Below are 16,671 nucleotides of genomic sequence, written 5' to 3'. Positions count from 1 at the left end.
TGCAACCGGAAAGGCTTTTAGAAAAGCACTCTGTCTGGAGAGAAACCACCTCATTTCTTCTACTCGCCATCCAGCCATCGGAAGAAAACTCTGCAATATTTAAAAGCATTCTCCCACCGCATGCCCTCTCAATTTGAGATAGGCCAACCCACATTATGTTCAAAGCCTCCAGTCTAACCAGTAGTGACAGCTTCACCACTGACCAGCTCCGACTACCAGACTGGCAACATGATGATCAAAGTGATGTCTAATTTAACAACTAGCAGTTGTCAGTGAGCTTTCAGTGAGCTGCCCTGATCCATTTGTGATGGATTGTTTTGGCTTAATAACTCCCAATCCATTCCTTGTTGTTGTTGTTGTTGTTTTTTTTAGGGAGGCCACACTTCTGAATTTTGCTCTTGGCTTAATAATGCATTTGAACTACAGGCTGGGAATGGAGAGATAATGTCCAAACCTTACTTCAGAAATTTACTGTTACCCTTCTTGGACTGAATGTGCGCTGTGAAGCTGGCTGATGTAGAAAAGAAAAGGCACAACAATCAGATCATATTTGGTTACTCAATATGAAATGACTAGGTAATAAACTATAACAGATAATTCCTGGTAAAACATGTAATATTAACTTATGTCAGTTCTCTTTTACCATGTTTAAAGTGATCCAATTTTGAAAGTTTTGACTAGGGCAAAACAGATGCGAGATGATACTGTAAGTGCATGAGTCTTTTTGTCTGGTTGGTGGATGGGAGTCTAACTAAGTGCTGTGGGGAAGTGATGCATGGCAAATGTAGCTGAAACACAACCAGGTCACAAAGAAGGCAGGAACAAGGGAGCTGATGATGCAGTACAAGAAGACAGAAGAGGATTGCTCCTGGACATTTCTTAAAAGCCCTGTTCAATCTTACTCAATTCATTTTCTCCAACACACACACACACACACACCAACACACACACACACACACACACACACACACCTTTTTTTTTGGCACTTGGGGACTCTACCTGCATCTCACACTTTCGTTTGTTTCTTTTGTTTTCTTTTTTAGTTTCAGTATGACTAAAAAGAATGAAATGGACATTTCATGTTTAGTAAAGTTAAAAGCAAGGTTGTGGATCCACTTTGTGACTAATCTAAAATGACATGTGAACCAATTGCCATTGCACACTGGGGCAGTAAATGACTGAACGTTCTCTCTGGAGGCCTGAGACTACTTTTTTGGGATCACAGACTTCTGAAAACAGGGCAGTTTGGATTTTGAATGTAGTGTACGTCTGGCCTTACTTGTGACTAACCTGCTGTTGAACAAACCCCACCAACACTAACTCTACCCAGAACTGGTTGACGCCAGGGGACAATCCATTTGTAGCGCAGACCACATGTGACCAGCCACATGTGTGCCTATATAATATAACATATTGCAGTGCACATACCAGACCTGTTCAAGTTGCAAATCATATCATAGCAAGGTGGCGGCAAGACCTGCTAAATAGGGCTAGGTATTGGTACTCCATACTTTTTTTTAAAGGAATTGACTGAAATAACGCAGTAACAAGTAGTATCAAAACTCCTCCAGTCCGATGATCCCTTTTGTGCCCAGATATAAGCAAATAAATGACCATTTGTTTGGTGTTGCTCCACAAGCGATCTTAAAATGTACAACCCATACAGCCTAGAATGACTGCCTCCACACGGCTCTGAACACAGATATGTCTGAGCAGGTGGCTAGCAGCTAATGGTTCTAACAGCGCTAACAACGTCAAAAGAGCTGACAGTTTTTACCTGGTTGGGGTACGCCGTGCGTCTGTGGTTAGCTAGCTACTGGGACACACTGATCTTACATTCACATGATGGATATCGAATGAAGTACTGGTATCATAATTGTTTTGATGATACTCTATGTACTTCCAACCTGTTTATGCAATACCTTTGTACAGTAGCACACAAAACATTTGTCTCTGTTTCGCTAAACATGGTTGCTTGTTGGTTTGAGGTCTCAAAGCTATCACCAGATTCAACATTACTAAGGAAATTCAAACTAAAGTTATCCCAGTGTGTAGTTTGACTGTAGTGCTTTTCTGCATTCATAACTTCTGGGTTGGAACGGTAAATAAAATCCATGGTTTAGTATGAACCCCGGTTTTAGGGTCATGGTTGGCTATGTTTTTTGATACAGCAGGGAGAACAATAACAAAACTGAAAAAGTATCAGTTTTTCATTAGTTACAAAAACTCGGAAAAAAAAATAATCCTGAACTGCAGCTTGAGCTTGTTTATACAGACAGGGCAGTAGGGCCTAAAATGTATATCGCAGTATAATTTTGAAGCATGGACGATAGCGGTATATGCCACAGTATACCAATTTCTTAAATTTCATCAATACTTCTGAAGGGGTAAAGCTTTAGTTTGGCAACTCCATAATTTAAACCAACTTGAAGTTAATGTAAACTTAAAAAAGTCAATGTTATCTTTACTTTGTTACTGTCACCTCTACTAGAGCTAGTGTTGGGAAGTTAAACCGGGTCATAATTCCTTTTCATTCATACATAAATATGTTGCTGTGAAAACATCTCCTTCAAACAGCCCAGAAAGATGTTGCATGTGGATGCTTGGTTGCATCGAACCATACATCCTGTCACGAAAGTTTGGGAATTAATGGACATACTGTTCAACCTCTAATAGCTTGTCAGCACTGACCAAAAGGTCTTAGCCACTGTTTTGAATAGTCAAAGTAAGTTGCTCCAGGGCAGCTTTGTGACCCGCACACAAACCTGTCGCCACTCTGACACGGTGCAACCCTGCTGAAAGTGCTTTGCCTATGCACCTCAATGCTGGCCCTGCTTTGAATAGAGACCGTCTCGCGGTTTATTTACATTTTAACTTTTACATTTGGCTGCCACATGTAACATGTGACCAAACCTGAATCCTGAGATAACGGTAGCAGATGGCTCATATTAGTGAGTTTTATTTTTGTCTTTAAAAGCAAGAAAGGCAGTAGTCGCTTGAGCAAAAGTTCCCTCTAGAGGTGCTTCGGAGGGCATGCTCCCCTTTTTTAAAACATTTTATAGTAAACAATTACAATTTAAGAGCAAAATTTAGAGCCTAGATCAGGCCTGGCCAACCCGCGGCTCCCGAGCCGCATGCGGCTCTTTGCCTGGTTTCATGCGGCTCTTACGTTCATATCAAAGTTTATTTTTTTCTTTAAAAAAAAAATCTTTTTATTGATTTTGCAAATACTTTAGACCACTAGTGTCAAACTCAAGGCGCGACGGCTTGAAAGCCATGAAATCGCGGACCCGTTTTCAGTCTTTCTCAGAGCCGTTTTCAGTCCTTTACGGGCACACAAAAAAAAAAATGGGAAAAGAAGGGATGGGGTGATGTTCATGTGTGCCCATGTGTATGATGTGACTCTTTGTGGTAACACAGTAAAAAATGTGGCTCTTAGTCTCTAACTGGTTGGCCACCCCTGGCCTAGATCTATGAAGAACTTCATATAGGCGTCTTAAGTACTGTACTGAGGTACAATTTTTCCATTCATACTTCTACTTGCCTACATCTCAAGAAGGAAATATTGTACTTTTAACTCTACTTGACACTATTAATTACTAGTTAGGCTACTTTGAGGATTCAGATTCTTAATACAAAATATAAATAAATAAATAAATATATATATATATATATATATATATATATATATATATATATATATATATATATATATATATATATATAGTATTTTGTAGACTTAATACTTACAATATGCAATACTGCTGTACTATACTGAATATTGTTTTGCAACTACTACATTTCACTTCATAATATTACACTTATATGCCATAATATGTATAATGTACCAGCCTTTTTATTTTATTTTGACCATATTATGTCATACTGTTATACCACTTTACTTTGAGGAGACGTCACTGTTGGTCTAAGATAATCACTGGAATAATGTTTCCACCAGGTAAACCTGAACATGCACACCTCTCTCGACTGTGACAGTGATTATAACCGCATAACTATATAGATCATAATTAACTGGAGGATACACTTTTTTTCTACACGTAGATCTTAAACCCTTAAATATAAAACGGGAGCCCGGCCACCCTACGGACTAGTTTGGTAATCCATCGGCGCAGAGCTTGGCGCTGACTTCAGTAAAGCAACTTCCGGTTTGATTTAACCGAGATGCTTCTTCACGTATCCACATGAAAAGGCTTGTTAACAGATCAATATTGGGGTTTTTATAAGCCGATATTGGATCATTCATGATGAAGATTGATTTGAATAAGGAAATACAGCCTTAGTGGGCTAGCTGTCATGTGACTCTTCACACACACGCTTGTTCCTCTCTTGGAAGCTTGGAGAGAAAGCACGGGGGGAGGAATATGATTATTAATGCAATCAAAGGAGTGTATTTTATGTTTTAAATAAAGTCATGCTTTTGGCTTTAGGCTAGCCTGACCTTCCCTTCCTTTTTTTCCCTCTCCTTTTTTAATTTAACTCATTCATTTATCTGTATAAGAAGCTGGTTGTGCAACTGTCCGAAGCACAAAGTATATCTTTGTTAATGTATGCGACTGCTTTTTCCCCTTTTCAACTTGAACTGTCTTCATGATAGTCACAAATAATCAGCCAACATGAGTGCTAGCCTGTCTGTTTGGCATGAGCCCTGCTGCTCAGATTTGGCTTTTCAGAGAATTGCATGACAGACCATCTTATCTTGAATTATACTGTCAGATATTGGTTTTCATTTAGCCAACTCTGCCTGTTGGAGTCACTTATTCTACAATAGCCAATGCCTGCCATTTCAACTAGCAATGCACCCTGTCTAGTAAGGGCACACCGCATCATGGAATGTTTCACTAACCAATCAATTAAACTCCACTGTCAGTCCCATTGATGTTATGTCCCCTATCATCAGACACTACTCGCAGTAGGCAGCCGCATTGAGGGAGCCTACACAAAATTGTGCCCAGTTAAAAAGGGACCGCATTGATTTGTATATTATACTGCGGTGGAGCGGCGATTTAGAAATCGAGATTCTGAATCGATTCATTCAAATATGAAATACGGAAAAATTATATTTTTAAAATGAAAGTTTCAAATGGTGTAGAGATGAGTTAAATATATGACGAAGGCAACAGGAGGAGCACCAGAGCTGTGAGATCTAAACGGTACTTGCATCTTCAGTGACTGAAGTTGAACTAAATCCAGTCATTTCAGGCCCTTACAACAACACTTAAATACATAAAACTTTGATTCATTCATCTAGCCATCCATTTTCTGTACCCATTTAACCCTTGAAGCGCATGAGCCGGGAGCTTGTGGGGTACACACAAGACAGGTCGTCAGTCTATCACATGGCAGACGCACACAGACGTATAGCATACGTTTGTTTATGGTTGTAAATTATTTAACCATTCATACACCTAACCTTGAGCTGAATGAACATTACATAGGAGGCAAACAAGGGGCTTAAACATTGCACTAATTAGCATATGTAAGAAGCAAGGTTTCTGTGCACTCTGTAATTGATAGTATGTTGTTTTTCTTTAACTTTTAGGTAAAGTGACGGTTGTTCAGGAAATGCAAGGGTTTCACCATACACTTATTGCCCCTGGCTCCAAGTCTGCTGATGTGAAAAGGTTTTTGTGTCACGCATACAGCTCCATGCGTGTCCTATAAAAAAAAATGCTTTTTCTTTCTCTAAAGCCCCTCCTTTACTATGAGGCTTCAATTGACTGGAATTTTATCCCATATTAGCTATCTTGTTAGTGCATGCGTCATTCTTCTTGGCCCATGTTTGTCTTGTATGGCTATTTCAGTGGCCAGAGGTTGCCTTGCCACAAATAGCTGAAAAATTAAACCATCTTTCTGGTACGATTCCTCCCAGAGTTCACACCAGAATGGACAATTCAGAGAAACGGTAAATGCAGCCTTTTCAAGTTAGAAAACGCTGAACTGTACTGTTTCCCTCAAATGAATTGTGCACCCAAATTCAGTGGAACATCATGAACAGAACTGTGTCAGCTTATGCATACTCATTTGTAGCCCCGGGATTTTGCTCCACTTTCAACGGAGAAAAATGGGTTGTGGGGCCCAAGGCTATTCATTTTCAGTTCAGCCATTCTTCTTAAGACCCATAAAGATTTGAAATCCACCTACTCCTCAGACTGTGATGAAAGGAAGAATCCACATTGTGTCAACCCTTACTCGTGGCCTGCTGTATGACATTAGGAGGAGTGGCCAGTACGTGTCACAGTGCTCATCACACTCTGCATTGTCAGGGCAGAAACTTAGACATATCGAATTGCCTTTATGGTGACGGACATTAATACCACAACTATAGACACGAGGGACACAGCTGGGCTTGGTAGTTGATCCGAGTTCAGCCAATTTAATATTTCAGTTACTTCACTACATTTCTTTGTACTGCCTCAACTTAAGTGTTTAAGAAAGTGGGTCTTTGTTTTCAGCCCCAAACAGTCCACCATAGAAATGCCACGACGTACCCTTGGGAAGTGTTTTACCAGGAAAAAACATCTCAAGAGAAATGCTGTTAAGGCTGCTTGTCATGTTTAGAGAATTGGGAAAAAGAATAATGGAAAGTAACCCATCGGAGCTGACATGCGTTGTACAGTTAGATTCAGTATTGGCATTGAAAGTTGTAATTTCAAACACCCTCATTAACACTTTTCACAAGATATTCATTCATTCGGATGCAAGCCATATAGGGAGAGCTAGAGTCTTTGTTCACCTGTATCAGATGTGACTATTAGTGCAGTCATAGTTTGTATTGTATTCACAACTCCACCTTCTGGTGTAGAGGAACAAATCTCCTGTTTTTGTGAGTGTACTGGCATTTCCACCCTGCGGTGTAGTCCACCACATTTAGGAATACACCCAAATTTGAGTTGGAAAAATGGTTTACTGGAGCCCTGAGCCATCAACTGGCATTTAGGGTTAAAAATAACAGGAAGACCTACAACTCGTAATAACGTGGTGTGTGTGTGTGTGTGCGAGTCTGTGTGTGCCAAACAGATGTTACGTTAAGCAAGTATAACTTAGAGTGAAACTAATAATCAGCTCAACTATATACAGGTCAATCTCAGCCGCCAGCAGATCGTTTAACAAACAACTTTCACAGCAACCTAGCAACAGAAAGCTGCAATAAGACAATCTCCAGCCCCACATTTGACTATGGACGTGCAACACCCCTGACGAAACAGTTTCAGTTGTGTTCTGAGAGAAGCTGAGTGAGAGAAGAGGAAAAGGATTTGGTTTGCTCAACTACAATACACCATACCTAAGGGTGAAGTAACGAGTGCCATGATGCAGAGGCAACCAGTAATGGCCAATAGAAATGAAGGCTACATCCACTTTAACAAAAACGTTATCCGCCCAGGCGAAAACGTAAGCGCCATCTCAGAAATAATCTTAGTCCACACTACCACGACTGAATACGTATATCACATGACCATTCACGTACACTGGCCATGCGTTTGTTGGCCTATGGCCAATAGTGGCGCTGCAAACGGGAGTTGTTGCAAAGCGCTCAAATAATAGCTTGCCTCCTGTGCTTGAAAGCCGTAGTAGCATTATAAAATGCAGACTTTAACTGCGAAACAACTGCAAGCATTGACAACAATGAAGTTCAGCAATGCTTGTAATTCTTTATTCACATTGATATCAATCGGCGGTAGTTGACGATGATGTTTGTTTTATTCTGGAAGAGGATCATGCAATTAGGGAAGGACATCATGGCTATTGGATAATACCCAATCAAGAAGCAAATTATTTTTCAAAGGTCCGCCTATCCAGACTAAAACACAACCCTGGAGTTTTCAATCATATGAGATATGATGATACATAATTACATGCTCGAAACTGATAACAGGCATGTAGGCTACTTACTCAAATGTATCAGAAAAATCTGATTATTTTGCATAGAATGTCCTGAATAAATAAGAAAACATGTAGCACCTTTCAGTTGTCACGTATTTAATTCAGGCAGGAGTACACACAAAAAATGGCTTTTAGTATGTTGGTATTTCATATAGATTATTTCTTGAATTAACAGAAAACATGCAATATGATCAGATTAAAGCGTTACCAAGACCTATATCGGTACTGAAGATTTTGGCCATATCGCCCAGCCCTGTAAGGACTGATTGCAGTAGAAACATTTCCTCAGAAATTGTAACATTTGATAGTGTCAATAAGCGAAATAAACAAAGAAAGTTATTTCTAACCAATCTTACATCTTTCCGTATTGGACAGTCCAATTCACTAACGGCACGCGTTGAGCTAGCTTAACACCAACGCTAGTGGGGTGCTTCAAGTATGAGCACCTAAAAACCTAGTGTGTCCTAGCGTGGACGGTCGTAAACAGAGAAGTTGGGAAACGATGTCGTAGACACCCACGTTCGCTACTTGATTGGGCCTTAGCAGTCACGGGGTGTCGTTCCCTGATTGGTCCTGCCCCCATCACATGACTCTGAGCAACAGTTCGACAAGCAAAGAAATCTCTGGTGCCTCTTTTTGCCATTGCTGTTCTTCCACTGCAGTATTTTCTGCAACTAAACCAACTGCATTGTGTAGAAAATACTGCCTCCTGTTTAAACCGTCACACCCATGCAGTGTACGTGAATGGTCATGTGATATGCATTTTCAAAAAGGATGCCGTGTGGATCGAAAAGGATGCTGAAACACCCGTATGAATGGAGAAAACGTATTAGTGTGGCTGTAGCCGAGGTAACAAGACGTCAGTGGTTTGGTAACAATTTGGCGATTTAAGCATGTTTAGCCACACTGTCGATAAGCCCATCCCAAACAGGATCGGGAGAAACAAAGCTTGCAACAAAACAGAGTGGTGATGTATATTGTAAACTGTGCAGAACAGCAGTGCCAATAACAAGAAAGTGCATCACCTGATGCAGCACTCGGGCTGCCACTTTAAGTTGATGTAATCAATGACGACAACCTGATGTTTTACGTTATTCTTCATATCACTACGTAGCCAAATTGCAGCTTCATGACATCAAGTCGTTTTTGGCTCCAGTCATTGGTCAGCTGCATAATTAACAATGACGACTGGAAGCTGAGAAGCTATAGTTTAACTACTATGCTAGTTGAAGAGTAACACACTGCAGTGATTATTGCATCCTGGACTGAAACAACAATTTAGAAGTTTGGAATTCCTGCAAGTCATATCAAAGCTGTGGTGCATGGTAATGCAGCTAATGTAGTTGCAGTCCTCAATTTGTTGGATGAAATACATGGAATATCTACAGTCCGCTGTGCTGGCCACGCATTACAACTAGTGGTAAATCATGCACTGAAGAATACAGCTCAAAGCTGAAAACAAAACAAAAACAAATAAGCATCCCTGAACACAAGCTAATTCAAGATGGAATAGCGCTTAACACATGATCAGCCGCCTGCTAGAGCCGAGGCGGTCTGTTAAAGCAACTCTGTCAGACCCAGAAGTTAAACAAAGAGCAAAGCATTTCCTTGACCTCAAACCTGAACTGTGCAGCCTGTTGGAGGAGCTGAAACAGGCTCTCCAGCCATTTGAGTATGCTCCTGTTCATCTCAGCAGGGAGTTATACGAGACCCTCTCCTCTCCTCCCGCACTCATTATAGGACTGATGAAGTTAGTCCACACAGAATGCAACCTTGGACAACACCCGTGAGCAGGACAGGAAATCTCAACAAGGTGGGAGGTGGAGATGGCCTACAAAGATGCTTCACCAAACAGTGTAATTGCAGCTGCCCTGCATCACAGACTGACATTCCTGGCCCCATAAGAAAGCATGTGACAGTGCAGGCCCTTTGCACTAGGAGCAAAGAGAAGAGTGACAGAATCAGCCACAGCAACGGCCCGTACGTCTATGCTGGACTCCTTGCTTGGGTCGGACTTAAAAGAAACATCCAGCCAGACATCAGTCAATCAGTGAGAACCAAGATTCTCAAATAGTTTGGGGAACAGCATCTGCCTAAAAATACAGATAATTTGCAGTGGTGGAAAGCAAATGAGGCATGGTTTCCCTCTCTGGCAAATTTCTGGCAAAGTCTCACTTGTGTGTACCTTCTACATCAACACCTTCCAAACGTCTGTCCTCTGCAGCTGGAAACAGTTTCCAGGAAAAGAGCCAGGCTAAGTCCAGAACATGTTGTAATTCTTACATTAAAACACGCATCTAATGTCTAACAGAACTTTGATCCCAATATTTGAGTTGGGCAGCGCTGGGCACCATCTTATACTCTAAACATGATGCACCGTTTGTAGAAAATCTGAATTATTTCTTTTGTTGAACTGCTGATTTAAATAATAGGCCCTGCTTTAAGGGATTCATTGTTTGAATTAATTGACTAATCATTAAAATAGTAGATATATTGAAATCGATAGAAAATGTGTTGTTTGTTGCAACCCTATACAGCACCATCCAGTAATTCTAAAAAAGCTAAAATCAAAAAGTCTTAATGAGTCATTAGACCCAAACTGCTGGAGAGAAAAAAAACAGCAAGGCTCTCAGAGAAACAAATCTTATGATAATATCTGCTTTTTCTGATGTCAGTAGACAATTTCTTTTAAATGGTGCTGATTCACACAGTAAAATATGAGAGATTTTAACTAATTAATGTGGCCAACCCAAGATATGAGCACCCACCCAGTCTGTAAAAATGTCCCACTGAAAGGTTTTAAGTTAAGTGCCTATTAGCTAGCTACTATTTGGTACAGTCAGTTTTAAATAGGCTGTGTAGACAGTTAAAAGCAGGATAATATCAGAAGTGAAGAAAAATCAGCACTATCACTGACCAAATCCACATAATCCCAAAGAATAAAATCCCCAGAGATTTTAATCCTATTCATATCCTGCACTCGCAGATTAAAAAGAGGAAAAAATACACATCAGCGGGATAAAAACAAAGAACCCCCCCTCCACTACCAGCACAAAAGGCCAATGACTCGGGCTTTTGACACATGGTCATTATCTTGTGGTGACACTCATCCTACTGACAAGCTTGACTGTGTACAAATCCAGGGACAAAAGTATTTCAGACACATTACCTGCTTTCAGATAAGCTCGCTATACACCACTTGTATCATTACATATATAGATACACAATTTCAAAAATGCCTGCAGATTATGCCATCATTGTCCACCAGGGCCACTGGACAGAATATCAAATACATTCTGGGTGACAGTATTGTTTGGGTCATGGCCAGGTCATGATTAACATGAAATGGAACAATGTGTTATGCCTAGTTAGATAACTGGATGCTCTTGGGTGTCCATACAGGTTTTTCCTCTAACTAAACTGATTATTGATAACAAAAATAAAAGACATTTAACATGATCTGTCCAGTGCTAAGTATATACTTCATATTATATTTACAGTGGATTCCTAGGTGAAGAGAGCCATTAGACTAAAAGTCTCAAGTTCTGGACTAATTCACTAGGTCACAAAGAAATACTTGATAAAAGAAAGCACAATCTTAAATTCCAGTGAAGCTGAGAGACATCACTGAGGCAGCAGTTGCTGAGCTCTCAGGTGGTGTGGTACCATCCTGTGTAATTACAAGGACAGAAAAAGAAAAAAAATCAGAATTTGAAATTTGGGGTAAATGCAATTGGGCCATTCAGCGGCATTGCAAATTTGTAAAATGTCATCCCTTCAAAACTGATAGTTACATAACCAACATTAAATACATACTGATGGACATACTATGAACTGAAGAACTGCGCCTGATCTTTTTTTTTTTTTAAATAACATAGAATAAATAAGTGTTTTAAACAAATAAAATCTGGGCGGAGAAAAAATAAATAAATAAATAAAAAAATCACTGCACTTAAAGCCGAGCGGAAAAACTTTTTTTAGACTGTTCATTTACAATTGGAGATCTGTATTTTGTATCTATTCAGTTACATTTGACTGAGTTCTTGTCAGGATTGAGGATGTGTCCCACTTCCCTGAGGTGTGGTTGCAAATACTTGAAATATGCCATTAAATTTAACAAAATGTCACACAAATGTCTATTTCTTATAAATCCTTTAAACTATTGATCATGTTGCATGGTATTAACGTTCAGTCAAGCTGTACAACACCCCTTTCCCACCATGTTGTCCTGAATCTGGGATGCACATATTGGATTCAACTGAGCAGGATTCTCTATCAGCTAAAAATAATAATCCCGTTTTGATACAAATACATTCTGTACAATTTTACGATGGGGGAAATCAAAGAAATCTAGTCTGCCAAGCCTGAACTCATCCGATGCTCGGCATCTGTCTCTCTCAGTCTGAGAAAAAGCGGTGATGAAAAAGGCTTTGAACGCCATCTTGTTCATTGCAGCTGCTTGGGCCCTGAATACAGGAACCCATTCATTCGAGGAGGCGGAGGGAGGGGGCACACTGGCAAAATGAATTCATCTTTGTGAACCAGTAAATACAAATAGCTCCGTTTAAGAAAACACCGACAATGTCATGTAAACGATTAGAAATCAGATTGTCCTCCCCAGTAGCGGGTTCTTTAGGTGCCATATCTTCCCAGTGCTGGTCAATAACTTCGGCTAACGAAACAAATCTATCTCGCCTCGGTGCTTGAGGAGGCGGCGGCGCTCAGCGAGACTTCCTGCGACAGCACGTCTGACTCGCTGCTAAAGCATCTTTCGGATTGTTTAACACTAAATACACATGTCCGAACCCAACACCTCGCGCGGGTGTGCTACCCAGGCGTCTGCGGTTTCACTGTGGGTAAAGCGTGCCCGTTTTCCGGAGCTCGAGACACTCTGGAGCGGCGCGGCCCGGTGTAGCGGCTAACAACTTGGCCCGCGACAGACCCGTGATCGAGATAAACAGATTGTCTAATGATAATTGGATTTCGACAATCTCATTTTCGCGTCATTAAAAGAAGAAGTTCGACTGTAGGTCGAACGGTGTGTGTTCGCAAACTGACGGCGGTTTTGACACTCGTGAAACTAAAATGGCTATTGCTCCACAGCGGCGCTTATTTTCTCAACGCGATTTTACAATCTGCGTCCCGGCTTGGTAGTAAACGCAAATGTCAGTTTTAGACATTGTGCATTAGAGGAAATAATCGCGTGGACGAACCCCCCTCCCCACAGTTCCTTTCCAGTACTTTCGGTGGACTGGGTGACTTGGTGTGCAGCCCAAACGTGGGAATGTGAACATATAGCGTTAGCTGTGGCACACAGGGGCCATAACGCATGATGGGTTGGTTTCGATTCACTGAATTAAAACGCTGCGAGGTCAACGAGCCCGTTTAAACCCAATTTGTAAAATAAGAGTTTGCAATTGAGTAATTCGACAGGCACGTAAATAATCAGAGAAAGGCAACTATTAGCGATCCAATGCACGAGTTTGGCATAAAAAAAGCGGCACCTCGACAACAACACCGCTCACGGCGGAGGAGGATCGCTACGGGGCAGATTGTTCTGGCTGCCATGTTCGGAGTGTGCACACACAGATCGGCCATACCAGGATGCAAACGTAGGCTGTGGCCCCGCTGCTGGCCGACTTGTGTGGACTAGCTATGCAACCATGGGGGTGGCGGCGGCGATTCTGTTGGCGAGGCGGCCACATTTAGACTAATTCCGCTGGTTATTTGCATGATATATGCCACGGAGTTTGCAACACGAGAGGAAGTAAATCCGAAACCCCGTTCGTTTGAGTTACGCAAGTACAATAAGTCGCAACTATGAAACGACCACAGCTCGCCCAGGGGTTAGTCAACACTATTCGGAGGAGCAAATGTGCGGCTAGTTAGCTCACCGGGTGACGTGAAATCAGGAGTAGCGTAAAAGATGTGAAATGTGTGCCGACATACAGAGACACTATGTTTTGGGGGGATGGCTGGGATCAATATTACGATTAAAGTGAACCCACAAATTTCAAAACTGCTCGGATAAATGAGCTATAAAGCAACGCTGATACAGTTTAAGCCGAATTAGCTGAACCATAGAGGGAGGAAGATACCCGGACGTTGGAGAGGGGTGCTGGCTAACCTACCCAAGCTTTCACCAACTAACGTTACCCTTCTAATGTACATGAACACAAGGCATTATCTAACGCCGCCAGCATACCGGTTAGAACCGTGAGACATAAAACCAGCTAAATGTCACCCCGCTGAATAGACACCTGGGTTAACGCAATGCTTTGAGTTTCTTTAACAGCGACCCCCACCCACTCTCTTGGCAGCGACGGCTAGCTAGCAGCCCGCTAACGGCAGCTAACGGCTCTCGGGTTTAACCCCTTTCTGCTAGACAGGCTAGCCGACTGCACAGACACTTAACGCCAATGCATTTCCTGAAGCGCCATGTAAATCATTACATATAACTTACCCGCTTTCAGTCGAGGGTATCCGTCGTTTAAATCACATTGACTGGAAACGACAAAGTCTTGACGCTCCTCTCTCCGCCCAGGCGCTAAGATTGAGCTAACGTTGGTTCAGCTACCGAGGAGCGGCACTCCCCGAACCCAGTTTTTGACCCGCCGAGGGGGGAGACACACCGGCACAGAGGCGCAGAGATAAGGCGGTGTTCACCCAGAAAGACGTGTCACAGTCCCGTTGGAGCGTTCTTCCGTTTCGACGCAAATTCCAACTCAAAGCAAAAAAATCCCTTCTCGTCTTTCCCACCGTCGTCGTCCCTCTTTTTTTCTTCCTTCACGCCAGGATCTCAGTCGCTTCTTCCTCCGGCCATCAAACAGCAGAGATGGGCGCGGTAACCCTGCACTCAGGTCTGGGAAACCCCACGTTACGCAGCGTCACAACGCACGGCGAAGGGGTCGGCGACTAACAGATCAGGAAATACTGCCATTTTTGGTAACACCAACACACCTAAATAACATTTACCTGCCAAAACGCTTTTTTTAAATTCGAAAACTGTGCCCATTTAATGAGTTCTAATCCGACTTGACACGAGAACGGGCATTTCTCACGCCAAAGTAGGTTAGAACAGCTTTTCTATAAAGCCCAGTAGTTCTGATATGTGGCCTGCACAACTCTTTAGGTTCTGTAGGGTACTTTTATAATCACTTACCATTAATAATTTAGTAACATATTTAGGAACAAGTGGCTTTGTTTACTTGTGTATTCTACCACTCATATATATTTATAGTATATACTCCAGTAGTATAAAATCCCAAATCCATGTTACACATGAGACCTTTGACTCTTCGGGAAGCAGATGTATCGCCAAAAGAGGCTTTCTGTGAACCTGAGTTTGGGAACTTTAAACAAAAAAAGGTGATTTTTATGTGGGTATAACAACTGCAACTCCTGACTTTTCATGTCAGTGCAACAACCGCTACCCCAGGCCAATAACACAGTCTCATTTGCAAACCAAAACAGACTGTGCCACAAATTTAACTACAGCACGGCAGGTTCTTTTCTGCCAGCAGGCATGAATCCAAAACACTTTTCACTGCATGTACAGTAAATATAATATACATTGGTGGTTTGATGATCTATGCTACAACATTTACTCTGATCCATTAGTAATACCACAACAGTCATTATTCGCTCCCACTGTCCCCAGACATGTGGTCGACATAGGCTGGCAATTTGGCTGTTTTTGTTGACAAGTCGTACTTTATTTGTATGAAGCGATGTGCCCTATAGTTCCAGACAAGAAATCAGTGGGGATTGGCCTCCTGCGCCTGAGCGCTTGAGGTTGGGCCTCACTCTGCAGCACAGAGATGACTTGATCATTATCACCAGTGCTCTTGGTAGAGTGCTCAGAGGAGGGGATAATGCTCAGCGGGACAAGTCGTTACTTGGAGACGTGGAACACTTTGGCGTCCACCAGGACCGCAAAGTGTGTGTGGGGCTTGGTGCGATGGGTAAGACAAAAGCATCATCAGCTACGGTTTGCATGAAGAGCGCTCCTGAGAGAGGTCCGTTCTCTCGGCTGTGCAGCCCCAGCATTTGGGGACGCACTGTTTTGTGCTTGATCTGGGGTTTTTTCTGTCGTCTCTTGACAGTCGCATGTTGCAGTAGAAATGGCAAATAAGCACGTATCTATTAAAATTATCCTTCAATATGTATATATTCTGTCTCAGTCGTTTTAATTTCCACGCGGTTGTGTGCAAATTGTCAGTTCTTTGAATCTCAAACCCGTAGGAGGAAACTGGCCTGCTCTCCTGTATGAACAATCCTTTGCTTTGGGCCAGAGATGCCTTCCCCATAGTAACTGTGCTGTATGGAGGGTACTGCATGGAAGGTAATGTATGGAGGGTTACTGTATGGAGAGGTAATGTATGGAGGATTACTGGATGGAGGGGTACTGTATGGAGAGGTAATGTATGGAGGGTACTGTACAGAGGGGTACTGTATGGAGAGTACTGTATGGAGGGGTACTGTATCGAGTGAAAACCCACCAACACTGATTCACTCACATTTTGGCACACATTAAGGAAGAAGCAAAATGTTGGTGGAGGATTAGTTAATACCATTATTAGAAACCAGAATGTAGCTTTCTTTAAAAAAATAATTTTAAAATCACTGCATCATTGCCTGTAACTTGTGTGTGTGTGCGTGTGTGTGCGTGTGTGCGTGTGTGTGTGTGTGTGTGTGTGTGTGTGTGTGTGTGTGTATTCTGGGTGTGGCTTTCCACCAGGACTCATCTGCTCAGGTTAATTCTGGTGA

At 42.0% G+C, this 16,671-nt stretch overlaps 1 protein-coding gene across 1 annotated transcript in view; it reads right to left on the bottom strand.

Annotated features, from left to right (window-relative positions):
- gnb1a (guanine nucleotide binding protein (G protein), beta polypeptide 1a) overlaps positions 1 to 14,665 on the bottom strand; it is a 35,496-nt gene extending 20,831 nt beyond the window's left edge. Inside the window, exon 1 of the mRNA XM_079225989.1 lies at positions 14,366 to 14,665. The gene's annotated coding sequence lies outside the window, so the exon portion shown is untranslated. The remainder of the gene's footprint in view (positions 1 to 14,365) is intronic.
- Positions 14,666 to 16,671: the final 2,006 nt, after the last annotated feature.

This window comes from Taurulus bubalis (assembly GCF_910589615.1).
Source record: "Taurulus bubalis genome assembly, chromosome: 11".
Classification (NCBI taxonomy): domain Eukaryota; kingdom Metazoa; phylum Chordata; class Actinopteri; order Perciformes; family Cottidae; genus Taurulus; species Taurulus bubalis.
This window is presented reverse-complemented; position numbering and strand designations above follow the sequence as displayed.